Consider the following 7,130-nt stretch of genomic DNA (forward strand, 5'->3'; position numbering starts at 1 on the left):
GAGGCACTTTGGGATCAAGCTGTTGGGAGTCTTGAAGGAAAAGAGTGACATAGCCTGATTTCTGTTTTTTAAGTCATTCTAACTGGTGAATGGAGAATAGATTCAGAGGAAGAGCTGGGAAGGGGACAATAACCATATCCTTACCCAGTAAGCATGAGATAGATAACATGAATCTGCTTTTCCTGTTCCCTAGTTTGTCTCAGTTCCTGTTTTATTATGGTGAGAGCATGTCACCACACTTAAGAGCAGTATGAGGGGACTGGACGTAGTGGTTCACACCTGTAATCCGAGCACTTAGGGAGGTTGAGGCAGGTGGATCACTGAGGTCAGGTGTTGGAGACCAGCCTGGCCAACATGGCAAAACCCCAACTCTACTAAAAATACAAAAATTAGGCGTGTTGGCAGGCGTCTGTAATCCCAGGTACTCAGGAGGCTGAGGCAGGAGAATTGCTTGAGCCTGGGAGGCAGAGGTTGCAGTGACCCGAGATCGTGTCACTGCACTCCAGCCTTGGCAACCATCTCAAAAAAAAAAGAAAAGCAGGGTGAGGGAACCAGCCAAATCCAGAAAGTATAGAATGGTAAATAAATCATGGTCTGTTTCTACAGTGGAACACTACACAGCCGTGCAAACAAGAATGCATTACTTCACTACCTAATAATATGAATTAATATGGCCATAACATTGGGCAAAAAAAAGCCAGACACAAAAGAATAAACTACTGTGTGATTCCCTTTATTTGAAGTGCAAAATCAGCAAAAACTAATCTATGATGGCAAATATTAGAATAATGGTTACCTTTGGAGAAGAGTATTAACTGGGAGGAGGCATGAAGGAGCCTGCTGGTGAATTGAAAATGCCCTACCTCTTGATCTGGGTGGTGGTTATGGTTACATGGAGGTAATACATGTTTTTAAAAAATCATTAAATTATTAAGATTTCTGCTTCTGATGCAAGTTACACCTCAATAAAAAGGGGGGGAAAAACAGTACCAGTACCAATGCCCACCTCCAGAAAATGTTGATTAATTGGTCTGGAGTAGAGCCCATCGGGGTAATTTTTTAACATCTCCCAGATGCTTCCAATATGCAGCCAGGGTCGAGAATGACTCCCTTACATGATTGGACTCCCTTATATGACTAGACTTAACTGAGTTTTAGTCAAGCAGGGCAGTAGCTGTAAGCTTTGAAAGAGAAAGCCAGCAGTTATCCGAGCAGTTCTCTCCCATCTTTGTGAGACTCCTGCTCATGTCAGCGGTATTCCCTTGTCTTCCCCTAGGACCGGTGATGGACCCGAGACGGGTTTGAAATGGGTCAGAATAGAACCTTCATGGACTCTAGTGTTTTACTGCACATTAAGCCTGAAATTAACTTTTCGTTCTGGTTTCCAACCACTCTGTCCTCACAGGTCATGAAAGGAACACCAATGTTTTGCAAACTATGGGCAGCAGTGTTTTTGAGGGTCATGATCAGTTTAGTGCAGCAATTCTCTACCTTTTTTTAAAATCTTAGGACTCCTTTATTCTTGTAAAGAGTGAGAGCCCCAAAGACCTTTTGTGTATATAGATATATTTTAAAATTAAAATAGAAAATTTTTAAGTAATTGTTTATAAATAATCCATTACCTTTTAGTTATAAAATTAATTCATATCACATAATTAGAAACAAAATTTCTGTTACAGAAACATTTCGCCCAAATCATTGTTGTAATACTAAGCTGATTCTAAAAAGACATTTAGCATAAACATATTTGTGAGAAATAATTATATTTTGTAAAACAAAAAACTTCAGTGAGATAAGTAGAATTGTTTTACATTTCTGCAAGTCTCTTTAATGTCTGGCTTCATGGAACACAGCCGGTTCTCATATCTGCGTGTGCATTCAGTCTGTGACATTAGTGCCTGTCACAAAGCCTCTGGAAAGCTCCGCTGTATACTCATGAGAGAACAAGGATGAAAAAGACAAAAACATCTCAGCAGTAGTAGGAAAATAGTTTTGACCTCATAGGCCCCCGAAATATGGTCTTGGGACCCCCGGACTTTGGGAACCACTGGTTAGTGGGCCTCCACTAGTGTGTGTGTGATGAACTAGAGTAGAATATGTCAGTGCATTGCACTCGGTAAGGGTAAATATTTTGACTGAACATCTCTTGCAACCACTTCAGACCCTCTCTGTTCACCTCTTACTCCAGCCACTGATGCCCCAAACAGTTCATGCGAATTTAACCAAATCCACGTAGGTACCCCTTATAGTACACTCTGGAAGGAGAGGGGGTTAACACCCATGGGACCAGCCTGGAGCCCAACCTGGGACAAGTGTCAGTGGATGTACACATCTGCCTTTCAGCCCCAAGGAGACAGTTCTGCGCTGCATTCCATGAGCTCCTCAGAAGGTCTCGTGGGATTGAGCTGCAGTTGCCACGATGGTGGTGGACTCAGCCCACGTGCTTGTCTGTCTGCTGTGTTTTGTACCCTCTGCTACTTTGCCCTGCTCTCTGTGGTCACTTTCCCAGTAAACTGCCTGCACACAAGCCTGTGTCCCAGCCTCTGCTTTCAGAACTCCAGCTGAGATGTTTTTTGTTTTTGGTTTTTTTGAGACAGGGTCTTACCCTGTTGCCCAAGCTGGAATGCAGTGGTGCCATCATGGCTCACTGCACCTTGAACTCCCAGGCTGAAGCAATCCTCCCACCTTAACCTCCTGAGTAGCCATGACCAGAGGCATGCACCACTATGCCTAGCTAATCTTTTTATTTATTTATTTTGTTGTGACAGGGTCTCCCTATGTTGCCCAGGCTGTGAGATGTGGTTTTTTTTTTTGTAAAAATGGTGCTTCTGCCATGATGTATAATGCATGTCCTAATTTAAGAAAAAAGTTTGAAAGATACTGTTTTGCAATGAGCCCCAATAATAGCTTAAAATACTCCAAATAGAAAGTGTCAATAATACAAAAATTTCCATATACTAACAAAACATCCTCCAGTGATTCAACTCCCAGGGAGAAGTAAAAGCCCAAGTATGAAATCACCTGATGAAAAGCCTACATAATTTAAATCCAAAATTCTGCTCTCCCTAATTTCTTGACCTGCCCTGTTTTAGTTAAAATGATCTCAATCAGATGCCTGGGTTTCCTCAAGAAGCTGCTGCCTAGGCTGTCATAAGAATGGGAGTCATCCTTAAGCACATTGACCCAACCCAAAATTTCTTGCATCTCTCACTTTTTTAAAGATTCAGTAGGATATACAAAAATGTCATATTAACAGTCCCATCCACATAGAACTTTGAAAACTCAAATAAATCAACTCCTACAGCAATAGTCCTGGAACCCAGTACATTGCATAGTACAGACCCACCAGCCAGTAACTAGAACAGACTTGATGGGACATGGGGAAAGGAAGACAGAAAACGGAAGAGGAAACAGAGATTCTTCTTGATTCATCTTGCTGGGGTACAGGTCAGGCTGTGGCAGTTTTCATGGGTCTCACTCAGTTTAACACAATTAGGTTAATGGTGGCGCTATTTACTACTTTGGGGTGGGAAGAAATGTACTTATCCCACCTTTTCTAGTCAGGAGAGTTTGTCATTCCGTGGTTAAATAAATAAATAAATAAATACCCTAAAATGTCAATGGCTTGTCATAACAGAGTTTAGTTTTCAAAGAACTGCACATTGAGATAGCCACTAAATCTGAACAGGGCCACATGGACAAGCACAGTGGATGTTTCAGCGATTACCTATCTGGACCTATGACTAAGGACCAGATATTCTTTTCCTCTGTATGCCTTATCACCACTTAAGTCTCAGAGGTCAGAAATGCAATGGAAATCTCAATTAGGGACCAAAGGAGTCGCAGAGTCAGAAATGATGGCACTGTGGAAAATACAATTCTTGAACAAGTACATTTGTGGACCAAGATTCATATTTTCACATAATGCAGGGGAAAATATCGTCCAATAATTCAATACCTGCCTAAGGTTATTTCTGCAAATCCAGCATGCCCAAGCTCTGCTTGTGTAGGTTACAGTCACAGGGGACCCTATGGCCAGGGCTGGAAGAAGCCAGCTAGAGCCTCACAGTGACTCAGATGTCACACTCCATTTGCACTGTAATCAGCCCACTTGTGTCATAAAGCCTGTTTACACAAAGCCTGGCATATTAGAAGCGGTTATGAGTCAGCCTGCGTCAGCTGCTGCGGCTGCCCCAAGAGGCCCATCTCTCCATGTGATACTTTGGTTTCTAAGGCAACCTCTTTTGAATGTTCTCAGTGAATGCACCATGAGTGGGCATATCCTGGGGAAAGTTCAATCACTCACTCCTCACCACCCTTCTGTGAAGGACTTACGCGCCTGACAAGAATTAAAATACAGCATCTGCCTTATTACTGATGGAGCCAGATTTTCAAGTGCTGCATAAGCCTAAAGCCAAAATCATGCTTTCTTCCCTAAATCTAGACTTGGGGACTGATGTAAGGAGGACTGGGCCTGCAGACCTAGAGACGGGGCCTGACCAGCTGCATGCTCAGGAGGTGGCAGGGCCAGGCGGACAGCAGACAACCCCATGCAGTCACTCTTGGCTCATTTTCACCCATCGGATAAGTCACAGCTCTTCCCAAGGGTGTAAAGAATATAGGGGGCTGGGCGTGATGGCTCACACCTGTAATCTCACCAATTTGGGAAGCCGAGGCAGGTGGATCACCTGAGGTCAGGGGTTCGAGACCAGCCTGACGAACATGGAGAAACCCTGTCTCTACTAAAAATACAAAAATTAGCTGGGCATGGTGGCGGGCTCCTGTAATTCCAGCTACTCGGGAGGCTGAGGCAGGAGAATCACTTGAACCCGGGAGGTGGAGGTTGCAGTGAGCCGAGATCGCTCCATTGCACTCCAGTCTGGGCAACAAGAGTCAAACTCCATCTCAAAAAAAAAAAAAAAAAAAAAGAATATAGGGAAGACAGTGGCAGAAGTGGCTTCCTCACTGCTACCCCAAAAAGGCAGAAGTGTTACAGTTGTTGATGTATGGCTCCCAGATACTAGCCACTTTCATTGTCTCCTGTTTTCCCCTATATTAAACAGTGAGTACAACAAACATCTTTTGTGGTTAAACTTTATGAAATTGTGTCCTTGGGCTAGGCTTCTTGTACTGGAATTACTACAGGGTCAAAGAGCTTGAATGTTGATATGGTTCAGCTCTGTGTCCCCATCTAAATCTCATCTCGGATTGTAAAACATGTTGAGGGAGGGTCCTGGTGGGAGGTGACTGGATCATGGGGGTGGTTTCCCCAAAGCTGTTCTCTTGCTAGTGAGGGAGTCCTCACGAGATCTGATGGTTTAAATGTGGTAGTTTCCCCTGCACTCTCTCTCTTTCTCCTGCCGGTATGTAAGATATGCCTTGCTTCCCCTTCACCTTCTGCCATTATTGTAAGTTTCCTGAGGCCTCCCCAGCCATGTGGAACTGTGAGTCAGTTAAACCTCTTGTTTATAAATTACCCAGTCTCAGGTAGTATCTTTATAGCAGTGTAAGAACAGACTAATACAAATAATACTAGTACAAAACAGACTAAGACACTTAATATAAAACATCAGACTGATGTCCAAAAGGATTCTATCAATTTACTCCTTATAACACCAACATTGGGGATTACCCATGTACCCTTATGTATTGTTCCTCAAATTTGGAGTATACAAAATGTAATGGTGTTCCATTTTTTCTAATCTATACTAAATATGCTTTGATTTTCCACAGTTCATTATTAACAGACATTTCAGAGTCATTTATTGTGGGATTTCCTGACCCTCCTTTGGGTTGCTTATGCTTATTCTATCAAAGAAAATGGAAGAGGATACTGGTTTTTAATCTATGGTATTTGTTGTCACTGCCATTGTGCCTTATCGAGGCCCATGGTTCCACCTCCTCTCTCCTCTCCCTCACAAACTGCCAAAGGCTCACAGGGCTTGGAGCTCTGTGTCCAGCGGACTGTGTCTCAACCAACTCTCTATTCAAGGCCCTCCTCCATGGGTGCTGCACACCCACTGTATTGGTCTCTGTCCACCTGTCCCAGTCTCAGGATCAGCAGCCATCACTGCTGGGGTTGGGCACACGCCCTGTGGCAGAGGCTTCTGGCGTCTCTGTGTTTGTTCTCCCCATCTGCCTTTGAAAGAGTTCCCCATTTTTAACAAGGCATGTGGTGGCCCAGAATAGAGCAACAAAAAGTGAGCCAGATGCCAGAAAGTGGCTCAGTAATTCCCACTTGTCCCACTGTTGCTAAGAAATTAAGTAAAGGAATGGTATGTAGTTCTAATTTGCAAATTGGAATACTAACAAAACTCAGTATTTTTATTCAAATAGTGAATAAAAACTCAGTATTTTTATTCAAATAGTGAATAAAAACTCAGTATTTTTATTCAAATAAATAAATAGTGAATAAGTAAATAAATGGCACTTAAGTGGCCAACCTCCAAGGAGCAAAGTAAAAAGAGCATGGGTCTTGGGAATCTATTAGAACTGAGTTCAAGTCCCAGCTATACTACTTCCTGCCAGTGTGACCTTGGGCAGGTTACATTACCTCTCTGTAAACATCACTTATTGTATAGGCTACTGGGAAACAGGAAGTGTATAAAATGCTTAAAACCGTGCTTGGGCCACAATCAGGCCTTGAGTAATGGTTATCGCTACTGTACCCTACACTTTTCCTCACGGTGGTCCCCACTCTGGTGCTTCATCTCCACCGATTCCTGTCCATCATTGTATTTATTTCCTGGGGCTGCAGTAACAAATCACCTCAAACTTAGTGGCTTCAAACAATGGAAATGGATTATCTCGCTGTCCTGGAGGTCACAAGACTGAGGTGAGCTTCAGGGCCATCAAGGCCTCAGCAGGGCCAAGCTCCCTCCAGAGGTGGGAGGGGGACGCTGCCTGGCCTTGTCCAGCCTCACGCCGCATTCCTTGGCTTGTGGCTGCATCTCCCCACTGCCTGCCTCAGTGATCCTGTGGGTGCTCCCCTTCAGTATACATCAAACCTCCCATGGCCTCTCTCCTCTAAGGACATGTTCCCACGTTGCTATAAAGAACTACCTAAAGCCAGGCGCGGTGGCTTATGCCTGTAATCCCAGCACTTTGGGAGGCCAAAGTGGATGGATCAC

This window comes from Macaca thibetana, chromosome 3 (assembly GCF_024542745.1).
Source record: "Macaca thibetana thibetana isolate TM-01 chromosome 3, ASM2454274v1, whole genome shotgun sequence".
NCBI classification, from domain to species: Eukaryota; Metazoa; Chordata; class Mammalia; order Primates; family Cercopithecidae; genus Macaca; species Macaca thibetana.